Raw genomic sequence first — 17,333 nt, forward strand, 5'->3', positions numbered from 1 at the left:
TGGGCTAGAATGTCCCGTCCCACCAGGGCTGCGACACCGATTGGCAGTGGGATGATAGATACACAGCAACTGATCACTTGCTCAGCTATAGTCCATTGCAGGAGAGGGGATTTGCGAGCAGTGGTGAGTCCCCCGACTCCTGTCACTGTAGCTCCGGAGTCAAAGGTGGGCCAGTGCTGAGGCCAGTGGTGGCTGCTGATGATGGAGACGTCAGCACCTGTATCCAGCAATGCTGTGATAGAAATGCTCTGTCCCTGGTATGATACTGCCACCGTGCAGCGTGGTCTGTGTTGCAGGCTGACTGTGAGCATTGCTGCAGGCCCTGTGGAACCGAAACCTCCCTCCCCCCTCGGGGTGGAGCTTTTTGGTTCTAGTTCTCTGGTAAGCGCAGGCAATGGGATTAATTGTGCAAATCGGGTGCCCTTTTCAATGAACATTGGTGGGAAAAGGGTCTGCACCATCATGTGTATTTCTCCGGTATAGTCCGCATCGATAACTCCGGTAAGTATTTGTAATCCGTTCATAGTGGCAGATGAACATCCAATCAAGAGTGCTCCAACTGCCTTCCCCTTTATAGTCAAAGGTCCTTTAATTCCTGTGGGGAGGCGTTGTGGCCGATTGTCTATAAGGGTACAGTCTATTGTGGTTGCCAGGTCCAAGCCGAGGCTCCCTCGGGTTGCAGGCTGGAGAAGAAAGGGTTGTTCAGCGGAGCGGGTGGCGAGTGGGCGTGGCTCCCCTGTGCTGCTGGATATGCTGCCGCTTTTGGTGTCATCGCGGGGCGGGCTTTCCCGCTCGGTTTCCCGTTTCCCGACTTTGCAGCGCGGCAGGCAGCAGTGGCATGGGTATCAGAGCGGCAATTCTGGCACCAGACTTTGCCAGAGTTACAGTCTCTTCTCATGTGGCCAGAAACGCCACAACGAAAGCACCGTAGCCGGGTGGCTTGTCGCAGGAGCCGCTGGCTTTGCAAAGGGGCAAGAGCAGCTAGAACCTGATTCTGGGACGCTTCAGCCTGCTTCTGGGATGCCTCAGCCTGCTTTTGAATCCCTGTCCCTAGTTCTTTTATGGCATTGACAAGCATTGCTTGTGGGCCTGCAGGGACTTGTGACATTCTCTCTAGGGCTTCTTCGATAGTCCAAGTCCCAGGTAAAGTGACTAGTACGCTACGCGCGGAGGAGTTGCAGTTTTGGATGGCACATTGTTTTAGCAAGGCACCATGCAGAGCTTCTGGAACCCCAGCTGCGATAATAGCGCTTGCTACTCGATCGATAAAGGTACCAAATGGTTCTTCCCGCCCTTGTCTAATGCCCATATATGATGGTATTCCCCCTGGTGGCTTTATCTGGTCTAACGCTAGCCGAGCTAGTCGCATTGCTTCCCGTACCTTGTCAGGTCCTATGCAAGCTTGTGCCTTTGTACGAGTATACGCTCCCAGCCCCATTAGCTCATCTAAAGTAACTCCATGCAGCGGGTCTCCTGCTCCTCGCTGAACTGCTACCGATTGTTGGCAAGCAGCCTGCCAATATGTTCCAAACAACATACACTGATGTTGCGTTAGTATCAGCTTGGTGATACTGCGAATATCGTTTGGCAACAGCAGCGTGGAGCCCCACATAAAGTCTAGCATTTGGCGAGTTGGTTCCCCCTTTATTCCCGACTCATTAACAGTGGCACGAAGTTGCGTGAGCAGTTTCCAACCTAAGGGTTGAACTGTAACAGTAACTTGACCTTGGGCAATAGGGGCTGAGTATGTAACCGGGAAGGCTTGTGCAAGCTCTCTAGCGGTATCTGGGTCTCCCTCAGTGGCAATATTTTTTGCAACTTCTCGCCAGAAGTCATCTCGCTCTTCTGCAAATCTTTGACCCTTCTGCAAAAACGGATTAGTCTCTGCACGGAGCTCAGCATTAGAATGCTCCGTTTGGGGTACAGGCAGCCAGCCTTCCTCCTGAGACTGTTGCTCTGATTGCTCTGGGGGGGCAGATGGCACTGGGTCAGGCTCTGGCGATGGAGGTCGCACACGAACCACACTGGGGGAGGGGGGATGGTGTGCGGTTTCCAGTGGGGTAAAGCTCGATGTGGAGTTTCCTGTTTGCATTGTAAACGAGGTCACGGAAGGGGGCAGCGGGCAGCTGCTCTCTTCCCTGTCCCGTTCCCTATCCCGTGGCGCACCCAAACGCTATGAAGCTGCAACGGCAGCTTTTTGCTCTGCTTCATGCTGTGCTAAGGCATTTATGACCGCTCGCCACGGTTTCATTAGCTTTTTGGCTGTTTTATCATCTTGGACAACTGCGTCAAAAAGCTTATCCCCAAATGCTCTCCACTTCTCCTTCTCAAAGACTTCATTAGCATCAATAAAGCAACTCTTAGCAACTGCATATGTTAATAGTCCAGGGAGATCCTTTTTGCAATCTATCCCTGGCGTGCTCCGCTTTTCTAAAAAGCATTTGAGCAAATCATACACCGCTTGTCTATTAGCCATACCTAAACGTCAGCGCTGTTGCAGCCTTTGCAAGACCTCGGCGGTGCGTGACCAGCAGGACCCTCTGTAGGTGCTCCTGGGCTCGGAGGAACAGCCTCTTTCAGCCTCCCAAGCTGCTCTGGGACCAACGCGGGATCCGTCGCGCCGTGGCCGCAGGATTTCCCTCTTTAGGGTCCCTGTTGTTCAGGCGCTATTATGTCGCGACCGAGGGAAGGCCCGGACGCTCAATATGAGTGATCAACAAGCTTCCGTTTATTGATCAGTCGTGGATTACAGATGTAGTGTGACTAATGAGGCTTATGCATATTCCAAAAGGCGCAAGCTGAGTGGTTTACGGCACTGCCGCCGACCCCTCCCTCTAGTTCTACCTTTGTGGTCAGCAAGTTCCTCTTTCCCATGCCTAAGTCCCTCTTTTTCCCATGCCCCGACCATAAGCTGTCTATTGTTAACTGTACTGCTCACCAAGGCCAGCATGTCCTCGCTGTATCAGCATAAGGCCTTGGTCAGCTGCAGAGGGTCTATGCATCCTTTCTCACGTAGCTCAGCTATTATACAAGATGAGTGCGATATTCTGCTAAATCATGCTCTGTAAGCTGCAAAGGGTCTACGTGTCCTCGGTCACGTAGCCAATTCTCCACATCCTCTGTCCTCGTCCCACACTGGGAGATGTCTGTCCTCCTTGTCCCGTGCTGCTGGAGCCTCGCTGTCCTCGTCCCACACCGGGTGATGTCCACCATCCTCGCCCCACACCACAGGAGCTTCACTGTTGTATTCCCAAACCGTGGGATGTTTGCCCTCATCTCCCGGGACAGAGGGAAGTTCACCATCATCCCCCAGAACACCGGGAAGTTCACTGCTGTCTTCCTCCTCTTTGGCCTCCTCTTTGGAAGCAGAGGGAGCCAGAGGAGGAGCTGATGCTGCTTTTGTGCCCTGTGGACAGATGGTAGCGTGAGGGACGGGAAGTTCTCTCTCAGTTATTGCCTTATTTATCCTCAGCTACACATCCAGCTGCACTAAGCAGGAATGGGATTCGGAGCTGTTCAAACTAGGAATGGGCTAAAGTCGACATTGCCACTTATTGCTGGGCATTCCATATTCCACCGTGGCTAAAGCCAGCAAGCAATCTTCTGCCTGCAAAACCAGACCTGCAGCTCTTCACAAGCTCTTCAGCAGAGAAGGAGAAAAGTGCCAGGGATCCCTTTGCTGCTGCTGCTGCTGCTGCAAAGACACTGGCAGGAACTTTCCTTCAGCCTCCCAGGCTGGCGCTCGACTGCCACACGCCAAGCTCACAACTCTCTGCACAATTCCGACCACCAAAGGTTCCTTTCCCGCTCACTGAAGGAGGAGCTGCTCGGGATCCACGCGTGAGGTGCCCTGCAACGGGACAGGGAACACGAACCAGATGCTGTTAGGAAAAACCTGCCCGTGGTGGGAACTCCCACGGAGCAAGGCAACCCCGAGAGAGCATTTTGCTTCCACAACATCCCTCCAGGAGCCACAGTCCCTTTGCACAGCAAGCAAGAGAACAGCACAGAATCCTGGGCTGTGTCAGCTCTTGGCTGGAGCAGCCACCGGAGGGAGTTGCAGGCTCCGCTGGCACAGACTCTGCGCTTGAGGGAACAGAACCCCCCCGGCTCCATTGCAAATGCTGTGCACGCCCCGCTGGCTGCAGACACCCCCTTTTTCAGCTGCAGCTGCTGGCAGGAGCTCTCCCAAACCAACGGTGTCTTAATGGCAATTTGGTTACAAAGGCAGCTCAGTTCCAGTGGGAGAACAGAAAGCACCCAGCAAGCCCGAAGGCACCGATGCTGCACCCAGGGAAAACCTCGACTTACGTGCCAAGTGGGCTAAAAAATAGCCCGAATAAGCCACAGAGTACAGAGTGCAAACTGCAGCAACCGCTTGCTGGATCATTTTGGCCGTGCTGCACACGTGGCAGACTGTACCCCTGCAGGCACAGAAGGACACCCGTCAGGGGCTGGGCTGGCTGCTGAGAATGCCTCGGGCAGGAGGATCCTCCGGCAACCAGCGGGCGCCCAGAGCCGCTCTGGACACTGAGGGCTCCGTGCCCCGCAGCAACGGGAACACGGCGAGGACGCGGCAGCGTTCCCGTGACATCACAGCAGCAGCTCACGCAAGAACCGCCTGGAAGGTTCTCCTCTGTCCCAAAGGAGCACAAAGGATCCTCCCGGGGCACAGCCTGTTGCTCAAAGGATCCAAGAGGAACCCAGAAAATGCAGCACACAAGGACAGCCCATAGCCAAGCCTGAACACTGAGGAGGAACGAGGACAGGACCAAACCAAAGGAATCACGGCCTTTAGTCACTGATGCTGCTGACTAAAACCAGCAAGGATTGTTCCGTCTGGGATCTCTGTTCTAGTTCTAGAAACAAGCAAAGTTCTCCACTCTAAATATACAGAAAGCAGGAACTGGGGAGGAGGCGGGATGAGGAAGGAGGAGAACAGCAGGAGGTGGAGGAGAGAGGAAAAGGAGGAGCAGGAGGAGGAGGAGCAGGAACAGCAATAGAAGGAGAAGCAGGAGGTTCCAGTGCCCGCTGTGTCCGCAGCACTCCCGGCCCCGGGAGCGTCCCCCCACGGCATCCTGCAGGTGGCTGGGGAGGGGGAGATCGCCCCGAATCTATCAGGGGGTCCCTGAGAGGGTTTTTTTACTGGGGAGTGTTTGGAGCTGGCAGATTCCAGAACCCAAATATCTTTTAGTGTCCTGGGAGAGTTTTTTTGTGTGTGTGTGTATGTTTGGATCTTTCAGGACCCCAAAGCTGAGCCCCTTGGGGGGATCATGTCCCCTTACATCAGCCAATACACACAGAGGAGAGGCCCTTCCGCTGCCCTGAGTGTGGGAAGGGTTTCAACCACAGCTCAACACCACCGGAGGCACCGCTAAGGGAAGCCCTGCGAGTGCCCCGAGTGCAGGAAGAGCTTCGTGCGCTGCTCCAGCTCCATCCCCCGTGGGAGGATCGGCGTTGGATGATCCCCAGTGACCCCCGTGGGGCAGAGCCCTGGTGACCCCCGTTCCGGGTGATCCGCGCTGGGTGGGGGGAAGGTGTTGGAGAGATTTCTTTGCCTTCTCCTTGTGCTGCTGGGATTTGGTTGGTAATAAATTCCCTCCCTGTGCCCAGGCTGGCTCTGTTGTGCCCGTGCCGGTGCTCGGGGCGGGATCTCTCCCGGTCCTTCTCTCAGCTCCTGGGCCTTTCCTTGTATTTCCTGTCCCTGTGCAGTAGCAGAGGGCAGGGACAGAGCGGTTTTGGTGTCTCCCGGCATCCAGGCAGGGCCAGCCCAGCCCCGGGGGTTGGGAGGAGCTTGTGGGGGTCCCCCGTTTTTGGGACATTCCCGCTCGAGGAGGTAGAACTGGGAGGAGGGAGGCCTGGAGGGAAGTTGTTTTTAAGGGTCTTCTTTTACTTCCCATTTTTCTGCTCGGAGTTTGTTAGCAATAAATTCAATTCATATCTCCAGTTTCGAGCCTGTTTTGCCTGTAACTGTGTTTGATGAGGGATCTCTCCCGGTCCTCATCTCAGCTCATGAGCCCTTGGTTAAATTTTCTGTCCCCTGTCCGGCTGTGGAGGGCAGGGAGAGAGCGGCTGTGGTGGGTACCTGACATCGGGCCAGCATCACCCCACTCCAATGGGACATGTTCCTGTGTGGCCCTGGGCTATGGTGCCACTGTTGCTGTTGCTTTTGTCTTCCTTATGATTTTATCTTTTGCATGAAATGCTTGTGAAGTGCCCCCGCTGTCCCTTGTGTCCCCTGGGCACCGACAGCCCCGGCCCTTGCCCTGCTCCCCCTCCCACGTTCCATCCCGGCTGGCGGAGCCTTGGAGCTGCCGTGGGGCCGTGGGGCTGCACCGAGGGCTGCGGCCCGAGCCGGGGCCCCTTCCCAGTGCTCCCAGTCTGCCCATCCAGCCTGGAGCAGCCAGCGAGGGCTTCAGCTGGGGCGGCAGAGAGGCGCTGCTGGGGGGTCCCACCTCTGCTTGGTTTGGGTTGTCCTTCCTAAGCTGGGGAAAAACGACTTTGGGAGTTTTCTACCAAAAATCTCCTCTCCTCCTGCACTCTGCCCAAGGGCTTTGGGGCCATTTTCCCTTTTTGGAGGAAATCAAAGCGATGCACAGAGCCCTGGCAGGACAGGGCAGCCCTGCAGCCCCTGAGCCTGTGCTGGCCTGTGCATAGTAGAGGAGCAAAGCAGCTCAGGGATAATTAAACAGTGATTAAGTAATAATTACTTAGCCAAATAAATTGCTCTGAATTAGGGGGTAGGAGAAATGAGGTCCCAGGGCTTCCCGCTGAGCCGGTGCCACTCCACACCCAGGGCTGGGAAAGCCTGGGCTGGGAGCTCCACAGAACAATTTGTGTCTATTTTTGGATACCTCTGGCTTTTCGTTGATCAACTCTCAACGTTTTATTTCTCCTTCAATGATATTTTATTGATTCTCACCTCTCAGAGATCAGGACCAACCTCCTGATCTTTTCAGCATTTTACGGGGTGAGGAGGGGTTTTTCTCTTGCAGTAGCTCCTGCCACAGCTCCTTCTCCTTTCCCCTGTGGGGAGCTGCCCCATATCCCGATTTTCCTTCCTCTGGAGACAAAATCCCACCACCCCCCAGCCCCTCGGTGTCCCTCCCCGGGGTGTCAGGGCTGCGGTGGGGGCAGGAAGCTCCGGTCCCGCTGCCACTCACCCCCCACCCCGGGCCAGCGCTCAGAGGTGCCGTGGCTTCGTGTCCCCTCCTGTGTGTCCCCACCCCGCGTCCCCACCCCGCGTCCCCAGCCTGTGCCCCCGGCTCCGCCGAGCCATGGAGGGCGAGGAGGGCTACACGGTCTTAGCCCGAGGGGCGAGCGGGGGCTGCGGGGAGCCCCCCACCCCTGCAGGGTGCAGGCACTGGGGGTCGTGTCCGCTGGACCCCCCCGATTGGTGGGGGACAGGAACTGGCGGGGGGTGGGTGCGGGGCTGGGATCCCGGCGGGGCTTTTGTGTTTGAGTTTCCTTGGTGCGCCGGGCACCGCTTCACTGCGGCTCAATTGAACGGGATGAATTCCTCAATTAATGCCCCCCAGCATTCCCCCGCGCAGGATTCCTCCCCGTGGGATACTCCCCTCGGGATTCCTCCCCCGGCATTCCTTCCCCCGGGATTCCTCCTCCAGGATCCCTTCCCTCGGGATTCCTCCCCCCGGGATTCCTTCCCCCGGGATTCCTCCCCCATGATTCCTCCCTCGGGAATTCTCCCCCGGGATTCCCTGCCCTGGGAACCGGGTGTGCTCACGTTCGCACTCGCTGCCGCGGGGTTAAACACCGGCTGCTCTCCCACCTCCCTCCTCCTCCTCCCCGTGCGGCCGCTTCGGCCCAGCCCTGCCGGGATCAAAGCTCGGCTTTGCAGGAAGACTTTTAAGCCCTGGCATCGCCCAGCGCGGCCCTTTGAGCCTCATCCCTGCGTGGAGAGGCTGAACTGGGAAAACTGAGCTCCACACCAAACGTGATTTCCAGGGGCTGGTTCTTCCAAAGGGTCCGTGCTCGGAGCAAAAGCCCCAAATCTGCCCCAATTCCGCTGTTCAAAGGAGAGCTGGGATGCTGAAGGGCTGTTGGTGCCTTCAGACACCCTGATCCGAGTCTCGATGCTCCTGGTCCATCTTCCCTGCGCTTGTGGGGGTTCCTGCTTTGTTTCCTTCCACTGCTCCTTGTGCCCTGTGCTTTTTCCTGCTGGCTCCAGTTTCGGTTTCCTTATGGAGAAAATCCAGTGGGAGAATCAGAACTGTTGAGGTTGGAAAAGACCTCGAAGATCACAAAGTCCAGCCACTGACTAAAATATTGGATTCCTGCGGCTGGGAAAATCCACCAACGTTTGAACCCTGGGGGCTGCCGGGCTCGGAGCTGCTTTTGGGGACAAACAGCCCAAATCTGCAGAGTTCCGGCCCGCTGGGTGCGGGGCTGGGCGATCTCCGGTCACCTCTGTCCCCTGCAGCTCCGGGCTGTCCTCGGTGGCACCGCGTGGCGCTCGGGGCCGGCTGGACCGGGACTCTCCTGCTCGGAGAGGCCGCGGTGACGCTGGGGCTGCTCGTGTGAGTGCGGCCATGGGGACACAGGGACAGCCCCGACAGCTGTGGGGGGACTCGTGCGGGGGAACAATCTCCCAGCTGTGGCACGGACAGGGTTTGGGAGGCCCGGGCCGAGCTCGGGGCCACCCAGAGCCCCGATAAAACGAGCCCCGTGCCCAGTGCTGGCACCCCCAGCACCCCCAAACCACCCGGGCAGGCGGGAGGGAGACTCCAATGTCTGCTGGATCTTGGGGAGACCCCTTAGAGGGGCAGAGCTGGGGGAAAATCCCCCCAGATAAACTGCTGCGACTGTCCCCGTGGTGGGCAGGGGGTGCTGAGCAGCCCCTCAGCCTGGGGCCGGGCCCCTCTGGGCCGCACAGCTCGGGGGGCACAGCTCGGGGTGCCGGAGGGGGAGCAGAGGCTCCGGCGCTCTCTGGGCTCCCGCTGCGATGTCACCTGAGATACGGTGACACCTCGGAGGGGCCACATCCTGTCAGCAGCGTGAAGCTGCAGTGGAGGGCGGGGGGGCAGCTCCGGGCGCTGGGGCAGCTCAGGGGTGCAGAGCCCGGCCCCCAGAAGGAGACGGGCTGGGGTCTGCTCTGGGTTGGGAGCCCGAGGCCAGTTCTCGCCCCTCACGAGCTGCTCAGGCCAAAGCTTGGGGTGAGCTGGGATGAGGGGAGGGCTGAGGGGAGGGGTCTGACCTCCCGCTTTATGTCAGAATCCACCCTGGGGCCGCGTGCAGGTGGATCTATCTCGGTGGGCAGCGTGCTGGGGGAGCCAGGTCCTGCTCCCTGCTCAGCCTTCCTTCCTCTGCAGCTCTCCACCAGCAGCCTTTTGGGGTTTGCTGGGTGCCGTGGTGGGGTTCAGTTGCCTCCCAAAGCCCCCCCAGAGTGGTGTGATATGGGGGGGACACACGGGGGGGGACACACGGGGGGGGACACACGGGGGTCCCCATTCCCAATCCATCCCCAGGTTCTGCCCCCACCAATCTCAGCCCCCCAGGTCCCTCCCCACTGCTCCCCAATAAACGGGACCGGGGCGAACTGGGAAGCTTTACTGGGAACACTGGAAGCAGCCAGGTGGGGGCAGAGTGACAGCGGGGCTGGGGGGACACACGACCCCCCCAAAATCAGCGCGGGGATGGAGCGGGGGGTCCCGGCCGGGCCCGAGGCCACGGGGAGGGGCTGTGGCCGCCGGCAGCTCAGGAGCTCTGTGAGCAGAGAAAAGGGGGTGACACCCCCGAGTAGGGCGGGGTTTCCTCCGGCCAGCAGCGCTCGGATTCAAAAAGGGCTCTGGGGAGCGCGGGGAACAGGAGCTGTGGCAGTCTCCGAGGGCACGGCTGCGGGTGTTCTCCTGCCCGTGGAGTTTTGAGTTTGTTTTTGTGTTGAGATTTGGTTGGTTGGGTTTTTTCAGCAATGGTCCTCACACGATCAAAAGCTCCAGCCAGTAAAAGTGTACCCAGGCAAACAGAACCCTCCCAGAAGGACGCGTCTGTCCAGCCCCCTTCCTGTGAGGAGTGTTTGAGCCTGGCAGTAGCACCGGGGGACACTGTCAAAGAGTCTGCCTGAGGTGTGAGCAGTGAACGAACTCCTTTCCCTGGTGGCCGAGCTTAAGGAGGAAGTGGAAAGACTAAGGAGCATTAGAGAAAGGGAAAGGGAAATAGACTGGTGGAGTTTCACGCTTCCAGCCCCGAGAGAAGCCCCCCAGCAGTCAGAGCACTCCCGGGCCTCTCAGCATCAGGCTGAGGGAGGAGACCTGGGGGATGAAGGGGAGTGGAAATGGGTTCCTACTCGGGGAGGCAATAAAAATTCCTCCTGACCCCCATCACCTCCCCAGGTGCCACAGTCTTCCTCGCTTTGCACTTTGCACCTTTCTTTCCTAGGCAGGCGCAGTCTCTTGTTGGCTGCTTCAGCAGTTTCTCACTCAGGTCTCAGCAAGTTTGTTTCTCATTTCTGCAACTTTTGTTCCCCATTTCTTGCCAAGTTACATTCTGTGCCTTAAGCTTGTGGCCAATATTTGCTAACTTTTACCCTGTATCTTATATTTGCACAGGTACAATGGCACACCAGACCCAGCCTGGGCACAGGGAGGGAATTTATTCCCAACCAAATCCCAGCAGCACAAGGAGAAGGCAAAGAAATCTCTCCAACACCTTCCCCCCACCCAGCGCGGATCACCCGGAACGGGGGTCACCAGGGCTCTGCCCCACGGGGGTCACTGGGGATCATCCAACGCCGATCCTCCCACGGGGGATGGAGCTGGAGCAGCGCACGAAGCTCTTCCCGCACTCGGGGCACTCGCAGGGCTTCCCTTAGCGGTGCTTCCGTTGGTGTTTGGTCAAGTTAGAGCTCTGTGAGAAGCTCTTCCCACATTCAGGACACTTGTAGGGCCTCTCCCCGGTGTGGATGCGCCGGTGCCTGATGAGGTTGGAGTTGCGTTTGAAGCCCTTCCCGCAGTCGGGGCAGCGGAAGGGCCTCTCATCCGTGTGAATGCGCTGATGTTCGAGGAGCTGGGAGCTGGTCAGAAACCTCTTCCCACACTCAGAACACTCGTAGGGCCTCTCCCCAGTGTGGGTGCGCTGGTGTGCCCTTAGGCTGGAGCTCTGTCCAAAGCTCTTCCAACAATCCAAGCACTCATAGGGCCTTTCCCCAGTGTGGACCACCTGGTGCCGGATCAGGTGGGAGATGCTGGAGAAGCCCTTCCCACATTCCCCACACTCATAGGGCCTCTCCCCAGTGTGGATCCTCTGGTGCCGGATCAGGCTGGAGCTCCACCTGAAGCCCATCCCACATTCCAAGCACTTGTGGGGCTTCTCCCCACCCTGAGGCTTCTCCCCCAGCTCCGAGCTCCCCCTGGATCTCTGGCCGCCTTCCCGGCACAGGGGGGCTCTTTCCTCCTTGGATCTCTCTGGGCTGCGTTTGCAGCCCCTCCTCGTGCGGCATCTCCGGGGCTTTTCCTCCTCCTCCATCCGGCCACGCCTTGGGAATGACAAATCCTGGATTGGGGGGAGAAATAAGGGGTGAGCACCATGGGCTGGGGGTTCCTCCTGACCGAGTCTATCACCAGACATCTTGTGTCTGTAAAAACCTCAAAAACACCAAGATTCAGAAAAAAACCCGCTCCAAAATATAAACATTCAGCCCCCACAAAAAAACCACAAAAACCCCACAAAAAAACCCCAAAGCACCAACATGGAGCCCAAGAAACCTCAGAAACACCAAGATTCACCCCCAGGAAAATCGTGGATCCCCCTCCCTGATCACCTGCTGGAGTGGGGGGCAACGCTCCTGGGGCTGGGGGGAGGCTGCAGATACAGCGAGTGCTGGAACCTTGCGGTGCCTCCTCTTCCTGTTCCTCCTCCTCCTGTATCCCTACTCTTCCTCACACTCCTCTTCCTCACACTACTCCTTCTCCTGCAGAATCCCACCTGCTGCTCCCACGTCCATCCTTTCACCATTCTGGTCTCCAGCCCTGCTCCTCCAGCCTTTCTCCTCCTCCCCCCAGGCCCAGCACCCACCCCTGGCTCGCTCTGCCCCCCAGAGCTCTCGCATCCCACAGCACCAGCAGGGATGCAGCTGCGGCAGCTCGGGCTGCGGCAGCGCTGGGCTCTCGGCCGCTCCTGCCCGCACTCGGCCCCCGCCGCAGCCACTTCTGCCAGCACAGCACGGGCCGGCCCGGCCTTGGCGCTCCCCCCCTCCCACCTCCCCAAATTCCCCTCGCGGGGGGCGCCAAGGCCGGGCCACACGGGGGCTCCAGCTGGGGAGCGCCGGGCGCTGCGGCTCTGCCTGGCAACTGCTGACTCACCAGCGCCGCGCCTTCTGATTGGCTGAGCGCTGCCTGAGGGCCGCGCCTGCACCAAGGGGGGACACCCTGCTCCAGGGGGGATGGCCCGAAAACCGGGCACCCCCAGCCAAGGAACAACAGCAACGCCTCCCTACAAACACATGCTCTCAATCTGCTCGGACACAGCCACACCGACTTGGACACAAGCAAGTGACACCACAAACCATCAGCTCCACAAAATGGCACTGATTGACACACACTGCTGCTCAGCCAAGCTCCTGCTCAATTCCTCAACTTCCAGAACAACAACAAAGCCTGAACACAACCACGGACATCGTGTCCTATACAAAAGGGGACAATGTTGAGGCAGTTTGCACATTCTCCCAGAGCTAATTAAGGACACGGACACCCAGCAGGGGTAAAAAGGGAAGTCGAGAAGGGGTCTCAGCAACAGGGGATGGATGGTGTTGGTGTGCTGGGAAAGGATTGGTTGAAGGGAGTGTGCAGGAATATGGTTAAGGCAAACAGCAGCAGGAGGAATCTATGTGGGAAGAAAGGAAAAGGAAGATGGAAAAGAGCAGGAAGAGAAAAATAGTGAGAATTGCTATGTTTCCCAGCACCTTCCACAATCTTATCCTCAAAAGGGGCCAAAACCCTCTTATCCTCAGGGCCAGCTCCACCTCCTTTGTATCCCTGCTTTCCAGGACAGGAAAACAAGGAGGTCAGGATTTCAGGGGGTTTCTCTGTGGTGGGGAGCAGCAGGACAGGGCAGCACGGGCTGGGGGCCTGTGGGGAGCTGCGGGGCCGGGCCGGGGCTGTGGGGCAGCCGGGGCTCAGCGCCGGGCACTGCCTGACCCCAACACCCCCCGGGCAGGGCCGGCACTGGCCCCCGGCCCCCAGGAGGCTGAGGGATGTGGAAGGATCAGGATTTTCTTTCATCGATCTTGTTTGGGTCACTGGAGAAACGAATGATTGTGCAGAAAGCTCAGCAGCTGTCAGAGGATGAGCACCCACAGGCACTGAGGGGGCTGCAGGAGAGGCACAAGAAGCCCCTGCAGCACTTGGCCAGAAAGGCTCAGCAGGGGAATGCAAGAAGGGATGAGCAAAAGGCCAAGGTGAAGGCAAAGGCCATGGCAGAGTTTCTACAGCCCCCCAGGGATGAACCGCAGGGCCCAAGGGGGCCCCAGCACCCAGGGGACGGCGGCGGCCACAAGCACCTGGCACAGGCATTGCCCTCCTCGGCACGGCAGAGCCCACCCAAACAGCCCCTGCCAAGGAATCAGGGCTCCAGCTGCAGGCCACAAGGACACTGCAAGCACAGACAGCAGCACCCTCAGCACCAGCAAGTCCACCCCTGATGGACATGGATTGTCAGGGCTCTCAGAGCTCCCAGCACACCAGGGACCCACCGCACCAGAGCCCTTGAGAACATTCAGGGCGCCTCTGCATCGAGACGAGGCCGCTCCTGATGGACACAGGGGCCTCTCGATCCACTCCAAATCTGAGACCTAAGGGGGGAAATTGTCAAGAAGTTCTTTCATTATTCAGGCAATAAGTGGGAAAGATGAGCAGGGGTGTTTTATTCAACCACTATCAGTAGCTGTGGGAGATCGGTTTGAAACCCATCAATTTCTGTTTGTTCCTAATTGTGATTGTAATTTACTGGGAAGGGATTCGGTGGCTGAAGTGGGAATACAAATTCATATTGTCAAAGGAGATACAGAGGCTAATGCTGCTGTACCTTGGTGTCAAATGTCTGCCAAGGCCTCTGCTGAGGGGAACCCAGAAGTGTGGGCAGCCCCAGGGAAACAGGGAAAATTAGATATGGAGCCTCTCCAAATTCCTCTGAAGCAACCAGGACAAGTGGTGTCTAAAAGCAATACCCTGTTCCAAGGGAGGCAAGGAAGGGGTTACAGCCTCTTACTGAGGCCCTGCTAAAGGCAGCGCTTCTGGAGCCAGGCATCTCTCCCTACAACACTCCTCTCCTGCCAGCCAAGAAACCCCATCATGGACACCAGAAGGAAAGCACAATTTTCAAGGCTTCAAAAGCAGATTAACTGAGCCTCCTGTCCTGGCCCTCTCAGAAAATAGACTCAGACAGGGGAACTCATTTTACAGGAAAGATCCTTCAGGCCATTCTGGCTGCTTTAGGAACACAGTGGCACCTCCAAACACCCTGGCAACCCCAGAGCTCAGGTCGGGTAGAAAGAATGAATGGGGAATTAAAGAAACACCTTCTGAAGCTGCTGAGAGAAACCAAGATGCCACGGCTACGGCTGCTGCCATTGGCTTTGGCACGAAGAAGAGCCAGACCCAGGGCAGATATTCAATTATCTCCCCTGGAATTGATGTTTCCAATTCCTCACCCCGGTAATTCCCGACCTAGTTGGGGGTGGAGATCAGGGATGTCTGTTTCAAGCAGTCTGTGGCCACAATCCTGTCTCTTGTGAAATCTCTTCCACAGGAAGCTCGGCTGGCACAGACCCTGCCTTGGCACTTTGCTGCCCACAACATCCAACCAGGACATCGGGTCCTGCCTGAGGAGCGCAAAGAAGCACCACTGGTGGCCAAGGGCGTGGCCCATTCCAAGTGTCCCCGAGCACAGAAACAGCCGCCAGCACAGCTGAACACGGGGGGACCCCTCACCCTCGCCTCAAGCTCTCTGAAGCCCCGCGGATTTGCACTCCCCGGCTGCAGGAGGACCATGCGAGGCCGCCACTGACCCTGCACAGAAGGGGCCGCAGCAGCAGCCAGGGCTCCACAGCGGGGGAAGCCCCGGGGGCTGCCCACAGATCCTCTGCTGAAATAGTCTGGCTGGGCACCTCCTCTGGCATCTCCAGGCACTGGGGACCAATCCTCGCTGGCACCGGGCGACCTTCAGAGCTTTCTGTGCCTGCACTCGCCACAGCTGCTGCGCGAGACAGCGGGAGAATTCCACTCTGGCTCTCAGTTACACTCACACTCTGGGCTGGGCGGGATTCGATTGCTGGAAAATACACCAAGTTCAGAATTGGTTTAAAATTTTATTTCGCTACTCAGGCTTGCTTTGCCTCTGCCTTGGGGAAAGGAATTTAAAGTGTTTGTTAAGGGATGTTACACCACTCAGCAGAGATGAGCTTAACATCTCAACAGACTGGGAACAGCCCAAAAGATACCCAAAAGATAACGCCCATCAACAAAACATCAACGCCCATCAGCAAACATCAAGGAACAGCTACCCCAGACACTGCCCCCGGCACAGCTGGAGACCCCTGCTCTGGAAAAGGCTGAGAAGGAAATCAAGGAGTGTGCACCTAATTAACATCAGAGGCCAAACAATCCGGGGCCAATAGGAAACCAAATACTAAGAACTACCCAACTTGGAACCAATGAACATTAAACCGACGGATTTCTATGGGTTTAGACTGTATAAAGTTGAGGAAAAATCTGGTACAACTCGTGTGCCATGGAATGATTTTCTCTGCACACCCGGGCTCTGTGTGCATGAAATGATTTCTGTTGCACATCCTGGCCAGAATAAAGTAATGCCTTGACCCTTAACACTAAAAAGGTCACTGGAGAGTTTTTGTTCTTCCCACAGTTTCAGTGACAAGACTACACAATTAAAATGTTTTTTTCATAATCCTACTGTGACACTGTCAGCTGGGTTTGGGCCAGGGGTGTGAGAATATATTTTTTGTCATAGGGGAAGAAGTAGAAAAATCTTTATTGCTTTGGGGTTTTTTGTGTATGTGTGTGCGTGGCTGTTAGCGATGGCAGAATTTTAGAATGGGTTTTTCGAGGTTCACATTTAGGTTGCGTTTTGCAAAACTGGAAGAGTTTTAAAGGTGACCCTTTAACTCATTAACAGTTAATGAAACACGATTTAAAAAAAGGGGGAAAAAAAAAAAGGGCGCGGAGGGGGGTGGGGCCAATGCAACTCCTGGGATGGCTGCCCTGCAAGAGAAGCTTCCTTCCAGGCAGCCAGCAGAGGAGCTTTAGAAATGCAAATTAACTCTGCTGCGGGAAGTGTGCACAATGTCCCAGGCTCTCCTTGCCTGCCACAGGAATTGGGCTGATTCCCTCTGCCCCTCACCCCAAGCTCTGCCTCCCTGCACTGACGGAATTTGCATCGCTAAAGGCAGAGCCCACACTGAGCATCTCTGACTCTGACACAGAAATCCCTGAAGCTGCAAAGGAAAACAGCAAACGGAGAATGTTGGGAGAACTTTACTCACAAAAGCGGGGAGGAATCATCCCTCTCCCCACTCCAACATCTGCTGGCACTCTCTGTGTTATACAGGGTGGGTTTGACCACTGGGCTGCTTTTGCTGCCACAAGGTCAGCGAAATCACTTGGGAATGCAAGGATGTGATGATTAATCACAGAAAAGCAGTCAATTGATGCATCCCTGGCATTTTTGGGAGCGCCCAAAAATGGGGAAAAGATGAACGGCCACCAGAACAAATCCTACAACACCATGGAGCAGCACCTGGGAACCCAAACAAATTCATACCAGGTGCCAGAGAACCCACTGATCATTTCAATGCATCATTAGATTACAAGCTGTCCTCCAAATCATAACCAAGCACACAGCTCCAGCTCCTGACCTTCTCACCCACCAATCCACTCCCATGAGCAACGCCACATTTCACCCTGGGATGCCATCAGATTCTCTTCCAGCAGAAGGACCAGGAGGTTGTGGAAAATTAAATGACTCAAACTGCTCTTGGCAAAGAGATGGCCAAGGAAAAGTGGGGAAACAGAGAACAAAGGAAATAAGAAAGCAGCTCATGTACCAGTCCAAATGTGGAAAGGATGGGAATAGGACACGTTTTCGTGGTTCCCTGGCAGACCATGGGTTAAACCAATGCTGTTTCTCCTCTCAGGTGCTGCAGCAACTCTCATCTTTTTACCATGCACCACACCTTGCTGAGTGCAGCTCATTCAGCAGGGGATCAAGGGCATGCAGGTGGTAGCCAGGCCTCCTGACCCAGAAACGGCCACAAAAGGACACAGAATGACGTCACTGAGAATAATCCCAAAACCAAAGAAGGC

General features: G+C 56.7%; 1 pseudogene; it reads right to left on the reverse strand.

The window, feature by feature from the left end:
* LOC125318707 overlaps positions 1 to 15,002 on the reverse strand; it is a 55,627-nt pseudogene extending 40,625 nt beyond the window's left edge.
* Positions 15,003 to 17,333: the final 2,331 nt, after the last annotated feature.

The sequence above is a fragment of the Corvus hawaiiensis genome, chromosome 31 (genome assembly GCF_020740725.1).
Source record: "Corvus hawaiiensis isolate bCorHaw1 chromosome 31, bCorHaw1.pri.cur, whole genome shotgun sequence".
NCBI lineage: Eukaryota > Metazoa > Chordata > Aves > Passeriformes > Corvidae > Corvus > Corvus hawaiiensis.